The sequence below is a fragment of the Sceloporus undulatus genome, chromosome 6, assembly GCF_019175285.1.
Source record: "Sceloporus undulatus isolate JIND9_A2432 ecotype Alabama chromosome 6, SceUnd_v1.1, whole genome shotgun sequence".
NCBI classification, from domain to species: Eukaryota; Metazoa; Chordata; class Lepidosauria; order Squamata; family Phrynosomatidae; genus Sceloporus; species Sceloporus undulatus.
In genome coordinates this window covers 127105756-127123632 of record NC_056527.1, presented here as the reverse complement: position 1 = coordinate 127123632, position 17877 = coordinate 127105756, and the positions used below count along the sequence as shown (strand labels likewise).

The 17877-nt window shown below is 40.4% G+C and overlaps 1 protein-coding gene across 1 annotated transcript in view; it reads left to right on the top strand.

The window, feature by feature from the left end:
- ZNF703 (zinc finger protein 703) overlaps positions 1-16172 on the top strand; it is a 27428-nt gene extending 11256 nt beyond the window's left edge. The window contains exon 3 of the transcript XR_006104352.1: positions 15833-16172. The gene's annotated coding sequence lies outside the window, so the exon portion shown is untranslated. The remainder of the gene's footprint in view (positions 1-15832) is intronic.
- The last annotated feature ends 1705 nt before the right edge of the window (positions 16173-17877 follow it).

The window sequence follows — 17877 nt, the reverse complement described above, 5'->3', positions numbered from 1 at the left end:
CAATTAATTTCAAGGAGTGAATTATTTGCAGCTAGTTTTTCCAAGCTCTGAGACGTACAAGTATGCCTCAGTTAACAAAGTAGATGTGTTCCAACACATTACAGTTGGCCCTCCATGAATTCTACATCCACAGATTCAACCTTCCATGGCCATACACACACACACACGCACGCACATATACACATGTATATATAAGCCATGGATGGTTAAATTCGTGGATGCAGAATCCATGGAGGGCTAATTGTAATGTGTTGGAATACATCTACTTTGTTAACTGAGACATATTTGTACAAGTCAGAGCTTGGAAAAACTAGCTGCAAATAATTCACTCCTTGAAATTAATTGCCTTTTCCAATAACAAATATATCACTACATTACAGCTATAACATAATGAGAAATCACTTTGTTAACTTCATATATATATATATATATATATATATATATATATATATATACAGGTATATCCAAAAAGCAAACCTTGATTTTATCATTTTATATAAGGGACACCATTTTCATGTGCCACTGTTTATGATGGGACTTTAGCATTCATGTATTTTGGTATCCACGGGGGAACCTGGAACCAAACCTCAGCGGATACCAAGGGCCCACTGTACTTCCTTACCAGAAACCTTGATCCCAGAAGCAGAAATAACACAAAGAACTAGGATAAGCTTCTACACCAGAAAAGAGAAGAGCAATTCAACTTGTTTCACTGTACTTTTATTTGAAACTAACAATATGCACATGTTAAATGAAACAACCATTCATGTTCACTAATGGATTGTGGAGGCTAAAAAAGACTCAGTTATCTTCCTCTGAGACATGCCTGTTGAGCCCAGAGATTTATGATTATAATCTTTGACTATTCTTGCTGCTAATGCATTAATAATCTTTTACAGAACATTTTTGCTCCAAAGTTTGCAGAGCAACAGATCCTATGAGTTATCAGAATCAAGGCTTATGTATGTATCTTATAACTTAGAGTAGAAATGAAACTAAGCTACGGGGGGGGGGGGAAACACTTGCTTATGTTGAGCAAGTGATGCATGAAGAAAAAGCAAATTTGGGTCACTCTACTCATTATACCGAGTCAACCTGGGTCTGCTGCCAGGTTTTGCATACTGAATACAGCTGCAGCCTATCATACACTTGTATAAGGAACCAGTGTGGCATGCTGTCACGGCTTAGAATATTGACTTGGATAAAAGACTTGTGTTCAAATGCTTACCATGTTGTGAAATCCATTGAGCAACCTTGAGCAAATCACATTTTTCTTGCCTATCCTACCTCACAGGGTTGTTGTGAGGATTTTGTTAACGTATACAGTTGTATTATTTAAAGAAATAGTGACTGGAATCCAGCATCAGAAGATGTATATGTGGCACATAGGTATGTCTACATAACTACATCTCCCAATGCTATCCCCCTAGAACCCATTTTGTTGAAGACTGCAGGTAGTCAATGGAGAAACAGACAGTTATTTTTCCTACAGCTTCATGTGAAAGTTATAGGAAGTCTCTCTAAATGATGTCCTTCCAGTAGACCTGTCTCTACTGACCACCACTACCCCACTCTTCAATGACTCAGAGCAAAGGCTGTGTTGCAAGGGCTGTGTCACTTAAACAGTAGGTTCTGAGCTGGATTTTGGTCAGTTGAGCAGTTAGTAAAGAATGTTGACATCTGCAACAACCATAAAAAGTGAATTACAGTGGCATAGCCCAGACTAAAACCACAACAATTGACAAAGACAATCCCAAATGGTGCCTTACAATTGCTCAAATAAATTGCCTATGAATGTGATAAGCAGGTAATGTCTTCTAGTTGTTTAGGCCTTGCATAGATTTGGATAGAGCCTTCAAGATTCAAACATTGCGAACTTTGCTGAAGGTTGTAGGTCATGGACCAACCTTTGTGTAGGTCTATGTTTGCTCTACACCTGGATGGGCAACAGCCCTCGAACCAACAGCTACATACTAAGCAGATTACCAGTGTTAAGCAAAACCAGGTAGAAGGCTAATATGGGACCTCTTGTTCATTTCTGAGTGACTGACAGCATACTGTGAAAGGGTAGGTCTCTGCAAGGTCAACGGAGAAGGAAAACCCTACAAAGTTGTGGGCTGCAGTTGTGTGGTTGTGAAAGACAATGGCAAAGAATCTATTCTTTTAACAACAAACAGCAAAAAGTCATCTCCCCCCTCCAAAAAAAAAATGCAAGCCCTACAGCAGCTATTGTGATTAGAGGGGGAAAAGGCAACTTTGGAGGCACAACCAAGAATGGGGTTTGCTGTGATTGTAAGTGCCATTTCTGGTACTGAAAACATGTTTCTGAGCTGAGCATGTGCGCTTGTTCCTTAAATCTTGAGTCTATCCTGCTCCTATGCCACTACCAATTGTTCTCTACTCTAAGCAGAAAAACAAATCAGATACCAGAGGTCTGACGTCTGCTCACTTCTCATGAAGCGAGAACACCTTTACTTAGACATCAGGTTAAACTTCATACTGGAATATCCAGAGCAGCTGCCACATGAATCATGTGAGAAGGATATTGACAATCATCTAGTTCAACCTCTTTGCTCAGCAAGATGTCCAAAGATACGGCATCCCCAGCAGGTGAGTGCCCTGGCATGCAGATTTATCTCTACCCCATTGGACCCCATACCAACCATTTGTATGGCATTGGTGCTTCACACTATCACAGGTTGAGTCTCCCTTATCTGAAATGCTAGGGACCAGAATTGTTTTGGAGGGTTTTTTTTTTGGGGGGGGGGGGGATTTTGGAATATTTGCATATAGCAATTGCATTTACATTTCTATGCCGCTTAATAGTGAACTCAGCACTCTCTAAGCAGTTTACAATATGTAAATACCATCAGTTAAATACAACCAGTTAAATGTCCAGTGAGATATCTTGGAGATGGGAACCAAGTCTAAACATGAAATTCAATTATGTTTCGTATAAATCTTATACACATAGCCTGAAGGTAATTTTATGCACAATATTTTTAAAGGTTTTGTGTATGAAACAAAGTTGGTGTACACTGAACGATCAGAAAGCAAAGGTGTCGCTATCTCAGCCGCTCACATGGACCATTCTGGAATATTTCAAATTTCAGAATTCCAGATAAGGGAGACTCAGTCTTTACTGAGCCATTCATCTCTTCTCCATGCCATTTCCAACAGTGTCAGCAAAACACTCCCCCCCCCCCTTCGGTCCTATGAGACAATTAATCCAAATGTATGTAATGCATTTGTTACAAAACAGCCATTATATCTGGCAGGATCTCTGTTAGAGGAAACTACAGCGGCGGGAGCGTTTCTGGGTTAAGCAGATGTAACATTACTCTTTTTGATGGTCTCTGAAGTCCTATCTCTGGTGGATCACGGTGAGGTGCTTCTGGTTTTCAAGCCCACTATTTCCTGTTCAGTACCCCGAAAAAAGTTCTTTATTGTCATCTCCCTTTCTACATTGCAAGCAGAGGAACATGGGGGGAAAGTGCTGCCAAGCATCATTTGCAGCCTGCCAAAGCTCTACAATTTTATCTGCTACAAAGTGATTGTGCCGCCAATGTATTAAAGAACTCTCTGTCGGATGCAAACCCTGGTTACTGCCAAATTCATCTTCTAATAAGGGCTTGGGGAGGCACTTTATAAATCATTCTGTCTTAACAACCTCCATTTGAAAGTTTTCAGTACAATTTGATTTCCTCCTGTCGTTTGATCATGGAGGTGTATAAATATATATATATATAGTGCATTTGGCTTAACTTAAGCATTCTGTGCCTTTGGATTTCCATTTTCACTTATGTGGTGAGCATTAATTTGCTGGCAGCACTAAAGTGAGGAGAAACCTGTGGGCTTTGAAAAGTGGTCTTGAAAACAAAAGACCAACTATAAAGGCAAAGGAGATTCATCCAAGTCAGCTGTGGCTGCCAGTGGTCTTTCTTTACCCTGCGGGGGCAGTTGTTTGGATAACATAGAAGGGACGCAGCAGAAGTCTGTGTTCCAATTCTTATTGGCAGTGAGCTGCTGTTCCCTTTACTGCATAACAACAACTTTCCCAGTTCTAGCCCAGGACTGTGAAAGACCTTCAGCAGTTGACTCCCGGTTGACCCTGATCCCCATGCTCTCCCATGAATGACTGCAATAACACCAGCTGTCCATAACTCAAACTCTAACTGAGAAGGAAAAAGCACTGATTATCCAAATACAGTCATTAAAGGGGAAATGTGTTTTTAGGGCTGTCAGAGTGATTAATGAGGGTTAGCAAGCTTTGCAAATGCACTTGTTTAGTCTAACTGGCAGCCTCTATTTTCCTATTGATTTATTGCAGCCTTTGCTCAGGACCCTGTGTGTGTGTGTGTGTGTAGTGTGTGTATGTATGTATGTACTTGCTTGCATGGAAACATGCATGCATGTGTGCTCCTCTGTACTAAGAGCAGGAAGAAAGAATTAAAGCACTTCAGCATTTTTTATTATTATTATTATTTAACCTCTTTCTGTTTAAACAGAAAATGTGCAAAGAATTTTTGTCCTAGAGGATCACTCACAAAAGGCCAGAGGCTTTTTTGGCTCAACCTCAGCCCTGCGGCCCAGCCTTAACAAAGGCAACATTATACATCTGAATGTGGAAAATGAATTATTTGGGCCCTGGAACATGCAAGCTGATCTCTCAAGGTGCGAAATCCTTGCTCAGTCTCTCTGGTAATCCATCACGAAGGAAAGCTGGCTGCAGAGGCCTGTGTCTATTTAGAATCTCCTGAATGAGAAAAGAACATCCAAGCACATCCATAAGGGATGAATACAACTTTGCTCTTTTTAAGGAAGACTTTAACCCTCGCGGACTAGGATAAAACAGCTTTCAATGTGTGAGTCTGGAGGTATTTTCTGACTCCAGTGAGAATGCCAGTGCATTGCAGAATATAAAATGTTCCCTGTTCAAAGGAGTGTTTGCACATACAGAATCCAGTGTGTTACATCCCGAGGCAGTAAACAAGACTAAAATAAAGTAAAACAAAATGAGTTAAAATAAAACATGAAAACAAAACATATATTTCTACTATGTATAATTTGGCATGGAAGGAAACTTCCATTTCTCCTCAGTATGGCTAATCGACTGTTAACCAAGGATGTCACTACTACTTACAGCTTCACTGCATCATGGTTTGCCAAATAAATAAATAAATAAATTTAATTTAATTTAAATAATCAAAACCCCAAAACAAAACAGAATGGAATAGTTTTCGTTCAGGTATGTTAGATCGCCTGGGCAAAATTCAGAAGATTTGATGGAACATTTTTTTTTTTTTTTTGTGCTGACTGGTTTTGTTTTGTTTTGTTTGAAAGTAAGAAAATGTACATGACACATGGCTAGAATTTCATGACACTGGTTACAACTGTGTAGATGGCAATGTAGAAAGCCAACATTTTAAGTTCACCAGCGTGTTGAGGTCTGCGACAAAACTTGACTCTGGGATAATATCTGATCTAGGAACTGTCTGATTCTAGTACATGATGGTTACGAAGATTTTTGCCTATGCAAAAGTGGACAAATATAGCAAAGAAAAAGAGATTTTATAACAAGTAGTGGACAATATCTACCATGCAGAAACTTCTCTTTCATAGAACACAGCACCTGGAAACCTCTGAAATTCTTCTGGCGCCACCAAGGTTGTACCCTACCCTCCAACAGTCCACAAGTAAAAACTGGGACACACATGATCCAACTACATTAGAGTGTGGCCAAGATGGCAAAAGCCATTAATGAGGAAGAACACACCAGTAAGAAGAAGGTGCAGCAGCTTGATTTTGCTTCAGTCTCCTGGAAAGGGAAACATTCTGCCCCTCATTTCCTCTATTCCACTCCCCCATGGAGCTGAGTACAAATTGCTTTTGCACTATGAACTTAGTTGCAGCAATGGAATTAAGCTGGTGACAAAGGGGGAGAACGGGAAACGGATAGAAAAGTGGGATATTTAAAAAATAGCTGAAAGGTGGGATGACAGAGGATTAAATCTGGAAAATGGGACAGTTGGAGGGTATGCAGTAAAGTTGCTCAGATGCAGGCGTTCAGAAGACATATTTCCATTTCTTCCAAAGTCCTCCCCCACCCCTTGTCCCAACCTTCACCCCTCCAGTCTTTTTCATATATATTTATTCTCACAATAACCAACCTATTGTAAGTTATACTGCAAAATAATGACTAACAAAGTCAGCCAGTTAGCATCTTTCAGCCAAACCTGTCTCGCAAGGTGGTCAAAATTGTGGGAGAATAGAGCAAAGAGCCATGTCTACTGAAGAGGTATGGAAAAATTGAGTAAGCAAAAAATTTATCCCAAGTTCCCTATTTCTTCTCTACATCAGATAGATCAGAGAAACCGGCTTGATATAGCCATGGATCATTCATTCATCCATTTAGCACTGTTTGCTGATGGGAAGGGGCACCACAAGAAAACCACAAGAAGGTCTTTTCCCTAAGAATTGAACCTAGTGCCATGTATGTGCTCTAATGCTGAAATTTGGCCTCTAATGCCCAAAGCCTTGAAGATAGCCTGCTTCTTTTATGTCATGTTTGTGGTCCTCCTCCTATGTGCATTAATCCAATGTGAAGGTGAAAGAAAAGCCCTTTTCCCACTGACTAAAATATTCATTCCTAATAGCCAGGATAGCAACACACTACAAATGATTTTCTGCAGGGCTTTGCTGACGTTAGCTTTTCAGACAGATCTATTGTTTAGTACCAGACGTTGTTTGATGACGATGATGTATGGGTAGCAGTTAGCGCTCTGTTTAATATCATGACAAATAATAGGAGAGGCATAATTCTCTTCTAGCTAAAGAATGTCTCATGGAAACATTTAGCAGACCACTTCATTTGGAAAGGATATTTCTTTAACTCGATTCACAATAACAGCCTTCCATAACCTCCAATATTTTTTTTCTGGATTAGGTCACTCACAAAACAAGGCAAAGGAAGTATACCGGGATTCCTCTCGCACAGGGTGAAATGTTATTTTCTATAGATAATATAGAACTGTCATGACTAGTAGCCATGGATGACCTTATTTTCATTTTCAGTTGCTATATGTAGCTGCCATTGAATTGGAAAAAGCCTGTCCTACAATGGTTTCTGAAGCACAATTATCAGAAGAGTCCTGACTGGTCCAGCATCTATTAGCTGCCACCCTGTTTATGTTTTATGCTCACATAAGATCCCTTACACATAACATTATACATTTTGGTCATAATGTAATGTCCTCATTCAGTTCACAATTATGTAAGCAGAGTAGTACAATTGTTACTGTTGCAAAAGCAGTTGCACATTCTTAGCTGGTGATTAATTACTTATCAGTCCCTTTGCTATACCACTTCAGAAATGAGATAGAAAGCATGTTTGCAGATACTCCCATTGGTTGCATAGTGTTGGCATTTAACAGATGCATGGTATATGTAGCAGAACCATCACTTAACTAAGTGCCGGTTTACACTACCTATGCACACTATTGGACCTCAACTTCTGTTTCCCAAAAAGGCCAAAAAGATGTCCCCAGAAAGCCCAAATGTAGGACACAAAACCAGTAATCCCATGATTTTAGATCTCTAGAAATTAGACTTGGAAATCTGCTGCCCCTGAATTGGCCATGCTAAAGATACTGTAAAGAAAGTTCCTACAGTAGTGTAATAATTCAGTTCACGCATCTAAGACTATGCTTAAAGTGAAATGACTTAACAGTGAGTTTTCATGTGGACTTTTAACAAAGGTTTGTAGTGTGTAGTGGTGGTGTGGTGGTTTGAGTACTGGATGGTGATTCTAGAGATCAGGGTTCGATTCTCCACTCACCCAGAGAAACCCACTGGGAGACCCTGGGTGAGACGCATACTCTCAGTCCTAGAAAACCTTGTCATAAAGCCATAAGTTAGATAAAATTGAAGGCACACAACAACGACAATAACAACTTCAACAACTTCAACTTCTAGTTGCCCACAGACCAAAATAGTGCCAATGTATAATGCATCCTGAATCTGGTGAATTGGTTTATTCTCTTTGCATGCTTTCTGACAAAAATGTCTATCTTGCACTCATTCAAAGAATTTCCTGATGACCAAGTTTGCCCCCTGCTAACACCCCCTATCTTTTCCCACTACATCTGCCTTTTCTTCTAGCCACAAAACAAAAAAAAAAGCTCTTTGGAGGAAAGGACAGAGTAGTGACTTCTGTGTTTGGTCGCTCAAGAGGTTGTCCGTTTGGAAGATCTACAATTTAGGGAGAGCCTTAAAAGTTGTGTTGACGGAGGGAAAGGATGAGATGGTGCTCTTCCACTCCTTCCCTGGAGAGAAGCAAATTAGACTGGGATTTCAATTTCATCTCACCATTGATGATGCATCAATGTTCTCCCTTCCAGCTGAGGGCAGCAGGTGACTTTGGGGGGGTCAAGAGAAGTCACATAGCACATACAGCTCTATAGCAGAGAAAAACAGTTTGGTGGCTCAGGAGAAGTACAATCTGCTGCCTGAACAGTTACCTCATTCTGCTTAATGGTAGGACAGGCCCTGCATAAGCTGTCTTCCCCCACTCCCCAGCATTAATGTTAATGCTTTAGCTTTGTTTCTGGTTTATTTCAGCTACGATGACATTTTCAGCTTGGAAACGTCGCTAGTCCCACCCCACAAATGGAAAGAAAATGAGAAAGGGATGGGAGCGGGGAGAAAGAAAGAGAGAAAATGTCTTCAGCATAAGTAAGATCCACATTTGCTAGCCACATGCTGATTTGTCACAGGCGCAAGCTGAACTAGTGGTTTAAGCATCACTGGCAAAGCAGAAAGGAACCGCAAAAGCATTCTTCTCCTGGAATGGCTGGGCCCAGAGGGGAAGCAAAGGGAAGTATTTATCACTGCAGCACTTTGAAAAGTGAGTTGGGAAAAGTACCAGTCTCTGTAGGGTTTAAATCTTCTCCTAGGAACTGACTAGGCTGCAGATTAGAATTGGGTTGTTTTGGAAGTGAATGCTCAGCAGGAGTTTTTTCATCTAAGAAAACACATTGTAGTTTTTATGCCGTGCCATTAACGGTCTCCACAGAAGCAGTCTCTTCTTCAAATTGACCCTTGGTTGAATGGCGATAGTCTGAGGTCCCGCTGTAAGTTACAGATAATGGCTCTCCTTTTCTTTACAGGATAATTAGCACATCCCAGCTGTTCGTGGATTAATCTACTTTCAGGGAAATTGTAAAGCTGGAAGAAACCAAAATCCAGAGTCAAGCTTCCTGCCCAAATGGAAGGAGATTCATTCACCAACTTCTTTCACACATGAAACTAAGCAATCAAAAGCATGGTATTGTCACTGCTACAGAAGGGGGTCTTTCAGAGCAAATATAATCTGAAGAATCCAACTGCTCAGCCAAAGAATCCTTGACTAGGGCAAGGTTTTAAGAAAAGTATTGGCAGTACATTACACTCTCTGGCAGGAGCAGGCAGAAAGCAGATCTAGATCTCGATCTAATGGCAGATTTCTGGGTGATGTGTGGTTGATCGGCAAGGATTTCTGGCTCCTAGGTGTCATTTGGCCATTTTTGTTTCTTGCTATTGCTGTCAAGTTAATTTTATCATAAGATGACCCTATGAATGATTGATCTCGAAGAGCCTCAGGCATCAACTGCCCTGCCCAGGTCTTGAAAACTCAGGGCCATGGCTTCCTTAACTCAATCCATCCACCTATAATTTGTTGTTGTTAACTGTCATCAAGTTCATTTTGACTTATGAGACCCTTTGACCCTTCAGGTCACCCTGTCACCAACAGCCCTCCTCAAGACTTAGAGACTCAGGGCTCTTGCTTCCTTGACTGTGTCTATCCATTTGAAATACAATTTTCCTCTTTTCCTACTGCCTTCTACCTTACCAAGTATTACTGTCATATCTAGTGAGTTTATGCCTTCTCGTGATATGTCCAAAGTATGGCAATCTCATTTTAGTCATCTTGGCTTCTAGACAGAATTCTGGCTTTGCCTTCTATAAATATTTCAGCACATATTTCAGTTGACCATATCTCAGTCCATATCTCAGCCCTTTTTCTTTTGCCTCCCCTTTACCAGTTTTTAGATGGCAGGCTCAGTGCTTCTACTTTCTGCTTTGATTCTCAGATTGCCCACCTTGCCAACAGGCAGACAAACACCTTGTTCGCTTACTAGTTTCTTGCAATATACGCAAATGTACATTGCATCTGACTTTGAAAGTAACCCAGAGGGTGTGCTGCTATGTCTTTCTTTTTCTTTAGAACATTACAACTTCAAAGAATACAGTGCGTGTCCCTTATTCAGAATGCTTTCAGTGCCAGAAGAACACTGAAGGGGACAGAACAGCTGCAGCAATTTATCTTATATTATATTTAGTTAAAAGAACAGTCACCCTGTTCTCTCACCACCAAAGGAAGCCAGCGAACCAAGGCCTTGTAAATGATAACTCCTATTCCCCTGCCCTGCTGAATAATCTGCATGACCTGCCTTTGTCAGACAGTACAGGTTACAGCTCCAAGAAACTTTTTTTCTCATGTGAACAGACAGAATCTCATGAGCATCCCAGGTCCCAGTCCTTGCCCTCTTTTTTAGTCATGCTTGTCATTTGCATGGAAGTTTCAAATGTGTCCAGGTGCTCCATGTGTTTTATTTCATTGCAGTCCTTGTCTGTGTATGTGCCTTCAAGTCGCCCATCGAGTTATGGTGCCCCATTAATTTCACTGGGTTTTCTTAGACAAGGAATAAAAGGTGGTTTTGCCAGTTCCAAACAACTTCATAAAGTAAACCAGTATTACCGTCCCCTGAATCACAGGTGTGGAGAGTAAAGCTTGAGACTATAGCTTGCCTAAGGCCATGTGTGATTTCATGGCAGAGATCTGAAATGGAGTTTTTCTTATTTGCAGTTCAAAGTCTTAGCCAGGATGACACACAGCTCTGGGACTGGGCTTCTCAAGAACTGAGCCGCAAGCCAAAGAGGACTTGCTTTTGACAACACTCACTTCTATCACAAACTCAGTTACATGCCCATCAACAAGCCAGAAAAAAAAACTGTGACATTACATAACTTGATCCTTGAGGGACAGAAAAAGTATGTGGGATGAATTTGGTGATTGGTGGAGACGCAAAATAGTTGGAATGAGGAGGATGACAGTCAGAAAAGCTTATGACTTGGATGGAGAGAGTTACAAAGAGGACAGATATGGATTCTGAAGAGTGAGACTACATGAAGGTGGACTTTGCATTGCATTAAGATTTATTTGTTTTATGGCTGTTAAATAAAATGAAACCCACTGTATGCCCCTGGGCAAGTCACATGCTCTAAGCCTTAGGGGAAAGCGATGGCAAGCCTCCTCTGAACAAAACTTGCCAAGAAAAGTCCATGATATCATAGCCTTAGAGTCAGTTAAGGGCAGTTAACAACAAATCATAGAATTGGAAGAGACCGCAAGGGTCATCCAGTCTAACCCCCTGCCATGCAGGAACTCTGAATCAAAGCATCCCTGACAGATGCCCATCCAGCCTCTGTTTAAAGGCCCAAAGGAGGAAACTCCACCAGACTCCAAGGGAGTGTGTACAACTTTCGAACAGCCCTTACTGTCAGGAAGTTCCTCCTAATGTTGAGGTGGAAACTTTTCCTGTAGCTTACATCCATTGTTCTGGCTCCTACTCTCTGGAGCAGCAGAAAACAAGCTTGATCCATCCTCAATATGACATCATTCCAAATATTTAAACAAGGCTATCATATCACCTCTTAACCTTCTTAATGTGAATTTTTATTGCTGCTGTTTCCACACTAGGTGAAGTGAAGAAATGGCCTCAGGTGATATTTGCTGTGGGGTAGCAGTTGCTAATCTGGTTTCTTTAAAAACATCACAGTTTAACCAAAATTTCACTTTAGCCACATGAAACTATGTACATGTAAATGCACTAAGACTGTGCATGTGGTATTGTAATGTAAATGCATAATTTCAATTTTGCTAGTTGTATATATCACAACTGGCAAACTAGCCCAACTAGCCATTACATTCAGTGATATACACAAATTACAATTTATGAGCAACATTCGTATAAAAAAACATTACCAAGGATTCTGTATGGTGTAGTAAATCAACTCATAGGAGGAAAATCAACTCATTTGAGATGTGGTGGTGGAGAAGAGTGCTAAGGATTCCATGGACAACCAAATAGACAAACATATGGGTCCTGGAGCAGATCAAGCCAGAAATTTCCCTAGAAGCCAAGATAACAAAACTCAGGTTGTCATACTTTGGACACCTCATGAGAAGGCAGGAATCATTGGGGAAAAAACCAATAATGCTAGGAAAGGTAGAGTGATATAGAAAGAGAGGAAGGCCGCATGTGAGACAGATGGACTCTATTAAGAGAGATGACAAGTATGAGCTTGCAGGAGTTGGGAAGAGCAGTGGAGGACAGGGGTCTTCAAGATGTCTCATCCGTAGGGTATCCATGGGTCGAAATCGATGCAAGGGCAGCTAACAACAAATGGAGTGGTATGGGAGGAAATCAATGGGGCAGGGGGGTGACACGATGAGTTACCACACCAGGAGATGCTAACCCTAGTGATGCCATTGCCTGCACTGTCTATATGAACTCAGTCTGTACCACCAGATAACCAAGCTTGTACATGTGGTTTTTGGACCACAACTCCCAGAATCCTCAGCCACCAGCCATTTCTGTTGAAGGTTCTCAGAGCTGTAGTCGAAATGGAGCCAAAGAACATGGCATGAGTACTGCAGAGACATATAGCCCTTTGAAGACCGGTTTGGTACCCTTTTGCTCTGCCTTGCACTCCATTTGAGACTTTGCCCTGTTTTTTCCTGCAGAAAAGATCGCTTCTTCACCCTGGCGCTCTGTCCTTCCTCCTCCCGTTTCCATTTGTTTCAATGAACAGCCCTTTTATCTAGTCTGTAGGTACAAATGAAGCTGTCCAGTTTGATCAGGCCCTTGATATGACAGGTTGAGGGAGTCGGAGGCCCCTCAAACAGAGCAGCCTTGTCTGTCAGGGCCAGCCTGACACTCCCCATAATAGCCAGATTGATGAGGTTCTGAAAGTCGGGCCGGGGCATTTTCAAGCTCTATTTTGGGTGAAAACACTTCTTGAAAGATCTTGAAAGGAGCTGGCAGTTTAGTAGTTCGAATGATTAATGAGCGCTGGCTCCGCTGGGTAGATTTTGTCGGCCGTGCCAGCAGTGGCAATGGGCCTGTTCCAGCAAGCCAGAACATGTTGCTCCCTCTTTACTCACCCACCCACCCCCAAAAAAATCCCAAATAACTGCTCTTATCCCTCTCCACCTCTATTCCACCCCACCCCTGTGTTTTCCCGGAAATGACACTAAGGCGACAGGCTCCACATATGGAACAAGTTAAATATAAATTACTGCTGAAAGAGGTCTTGCCATGCTGAGCTGAGTTAGTTAAAAAGATGTTTATGGATTCAGGAGAACATGGGCCTGCATAGGCAGAATGTACTTAAAGATGATAAATATGATTCGGTAAAGTCAAGTTTTTTCTCCCTCTAGGCACCAGTAGAAACCTACGCAGTCCAGACCTCACTTAGATCTCCGAAACTGCAGCACCATAAATTTGGGGAGACAAGCCGGACAGAACTTGGCTCTTCTGTGTCTACCGCTTAGCAGGCTTAACTTTATTTATGGACTTCGGAGAAGGCAAACAAAAAGGATTTACCCGCAGATCCATCCCAGTGCCATCAATCCAAAAGTCTATTCAGTTCAGTAACCATCCGTCAGTGCCAGTTCTAGGTCCTTTACTTTTCCACTTTTCCTAACTGTGGTTTGTCAATGGCCTGTGACTTCAGATATAACAGGATTAGGCCATGCTGTTAAACAACCATTGGCAGGCTCAGGTTCAGATATTGAAACAAACCACTATTTTGCATTATATCTGAAGCCATAGACAAATATTATTATTATTATTATTATTATTATTATTATTATTATTATTAACCTTTATTTATAAAGCACTGTAAATGACACCCATTACATTCAGTATTTAATAGATGAAAATAATACTACACTCATAAGTTATCTCATAATACACTCATAGCTATCTCTTACCCAAATCAGTGTTGGATTATTCATTACTGATAGCTCTTTTCCATCAAATATAGAGGATAACTGTAACAGTCACTTTTCTATTCATGTGAGTGTTCTTTGATGGGCACCATGTGGGTATATGTATGTGTGAGATCTACATCAGATTATAAATGTGTTTCCTTCATCCTGTCCATACCACTTCCCTTGCACTCATTTGTTAAACCCATTTTCTAGCTTGGCCGTTCCTTTCCTCATGTAGGTCAAATTTCACAGGGCAGAGCCTCAATCAGATTGGATGCTACACTTTCCACATCTAGTTCCCTGAAAAGCTCTGGGCCCTGGATATCTTCCTTGTCTTACATGCAGATTCTTGTCCCAAGTACAGATTCTGTGCAGATTTTTCTGTTTTACAGGGGAACGCAATCCATATATAATTTGGTATTCATTTTTCAAATAGACATAAGTCACCATCGAACAAAGTCTGCTTAGGGGGTTTTGTACATTTTCCAAGTGTGTGAATGTTCAAACATGTTCTTCTTTCATAGAACACACTGTTGATAATTGTTGTCAAGTCATATTCAACCGATGGTAATCCTGTCAATGAGAGACCTCCAAGTCACAATGTTCAAATCTTGCAGACTCTGAGGCATGGCTTCCTTGGTTGAATCTAGTCACCTATAATACTGCATTTCCCTTTTCCTACTGCCTTCTACTTTCTCAAGCATTATTGTCTTTTCTACATCATCAATCAAAACCAGTATTGTATGAAATACAAATAACATTCCAGGCTAAACAATGGCAGAAAGATTTGTCTAAGTTTATTTGGCAATGGAAGGAACTAAAATATAAAATATTTTTAAAATGCAGAATAAAGAGAGTGATTGGGGTTTACCAGACCTGAAATTGTACTTTGCTTCATGTTGTTTGGTTTGGTTGAAAGACTGAACTGTGTTGAATAATAAAAGGTTATTAGAAATAGAAGGGCATGGATATTTACAGTATGATAAAGGTAAAGTGAATATAGACTTTACTAAGCATTATGTGAGTCATCCCTTATTAAGAATATGGAATAGCTACAAACCCAGATTGTACCTCAATTTACCTTTATGGATCTCAAGACAAGAAGCCTTTCATAGAAAGAAAATAATAATCAAAGGAAATGGCTAACATACCAAAATCTTTTGGAAGTAGAGGAGTACAAAATCAAATGGAGTGAGAAATTACTCTCATTTGAGCTATAATCTACAACGGATTCCTTACCGGAAAATAGTGGAAAGATTTAAAGTGGATTAACATATTCATTGTTTTGATAAAAAAATTGAATCTGAGTTACAATTATGTAGTTATTATGAACATTTGGTTGGTAAAATGTATACTTTTTTGACGAAACATGTAATGGAAGATGAACAAGTTAAAGAAAAAAATGGGCTTGGGAATTTGGATGTAACATACAGATGGAACAACGGAAAAGGTTGTGATCAAAGGGACTAAAATGTATGTTGTGTTATGATCTCAAAGAGAATTTCAATAAACTGATGTAAAGATGGTATATGACTCCCCCCAAAAGTGGCCAAAGTGTATAAGGATGGTTCATATGTGTGTTGGAAGTGCAAACAACATGTAAGGACATTTTGCCATATGTGATGGACATGTGAAAAGGCTTTTACAAATGGGTGTAGATACATAGTTTAAAGGAAAAGATTGTGAAGATTAATATTTAACTAACACCTGAACATTTTCTTTTGGGATTGATAGATTAACATCTGGAAAACAAGCATGGAAGATTGCTAAGCTATATGACCACTGCGGCAAGACTCCTCCACACTCAAAGATGGAAGGATCCAATGATACCCAAACTATCTGATCAGAGAAAAATCATTAGCGGGATTTTTGAAAGACCCTAATTGTCTTTTTGCAGGAAAAAAAGAGAATGCTATGATAACAGTACATTTTGATCATTAGTAGGCTTGAATTAATAGAAGAAGTGTATGAAATATTATTTATCTGAAGCAGTTAGACTTTATATATTCAGATTTATAGCCACCAGGAAAGAAAGCCTGAAGTCATAATTTAATTTTTCCTTTATTGTTCCTGGCTGTTTTGTGCTCTCTTTCTCTTCTTTATTTATCTATGAAACTATAGCTTTTAGTGTATCTGCAAATTCTTAATAAATATATATTTTAAAAAGCATTATGGTCTTTTCTAATGAGTCATATCTTCTCATGACATCTCAGTTTTATCATCTTGGCTTCTAGAGAAAGTTCAGGCTTGATTTTGCTCTTGGACTCATTTGTCTTTTTTGGCAGTCTACAATGTCTGCAGAACTCTCCTCCAGCGACCCATTTCAAATGATTCTCTCCCTGTCAGTTTTCTTCACTGTCCATTTTGTACAGCCATCTACAGAAATCAGAACGATGATGGCATGGACACATTGCAAACCTCCCAAAAGTACAGATTTCCACTGATTTCGTCCAGTCCCAAATTCAGTATAGGAGGTGACAAATCAAATAAACCATTTTTAAAGACTCAATGGAATGAATTTCTCATGCATCTTTAATCAGTGCATTGACTGACTGGCTGGCTGACTGACTTTTGAACATGAATGAGCAAGGCTCAAGAGGAGGAACATATGGCTTGTGCCAGACATGCAGAAGGTAATACATCTCTGGATGATCTGCAGTATACTCCAAGGATTTCTGACTCTTATATTGTTCAAATCAAGAGAGTTTATGCTATCCAATAAAGATTTTTGTAAGAACCTTCATTTCTGATACTCAATAAATAAATTTCTGGGTTCAGTTTTTTAATGTCTTTTCTTCAAATGTCTTTTGGATTAGGCTCTGGCTGGCAGATCTAAGATCCGAAGGTAAATTCCCAAAGAGATCCTTCAAACCTGATATCTATCCACTTCTGATCTGTACTGGATTGACAATAGCTCTCCAGTATTTCAGACAGAAATCTTTCCAGCCTTATCTGGCTATTCAAATCCAGTCACGGACTGACTCTGGGACCTTTTGCTGGCAAAGCTTATGCTCTGTCCCTGAACTACAGCTCTTTCCTGCTGAAGGCTTGCGTGAGAGCTTGCTTTTACTGTCTCAAGCACACATGCGCTGAAAGACCACAGTGAGTCCCTCGGACATGAATCCAGGTCAAATCTTGTTCTTTCCATGTCAGCAAATATTCAGGAGACACTTTCTGTCCTTCCTTTGCTTTAGATGGAGATATATATATATATATATATTACACCCAGAGTCATAGAGTGGCCCCACTCTTCTTCAAATTGCCAATGCAAGTTTTGGGGTCTGCCATCTGCATCTCCTAACACCTGGGCCCCTCACACAGCCTCGCCGCAGATCTGTCATTGGAGAGAGATTCTTTCCACTGACCTGCTGAAATGGAAACATCCAAAGAAATGCTTTCTCTGTGCAAGCACGTGCAGGCATGTCGAGATCAAGCAAAGTCTGCCTTGCCTTTGATCTGCATCCAGGCCCCATTAGTCATCTTCATCAGGACCTTTCTCCAGCCTAGTAGTGCCTCAGAGCTGCAGGGAGTGCCCAAAGAAGAAAGGCTGTTTCCCCCACTGCCTCCATGCCAAGCAGCTTAGATTCTTTCTTTCTTTCATTCATTCACTCATGTCTGGATTTCTACTTGAATCTGCTCAGCCATTACCAGCCTGATCTATAGCTCACAGGGAGGGATATTGTTCATTGTCTCCAAAGGGTATTGCTGATTGGGGCAGGATTTGAAAGAACAGAGACAAAATCTGCTAGAACAAGCCAGGTATGTGAGATATGAGGTAT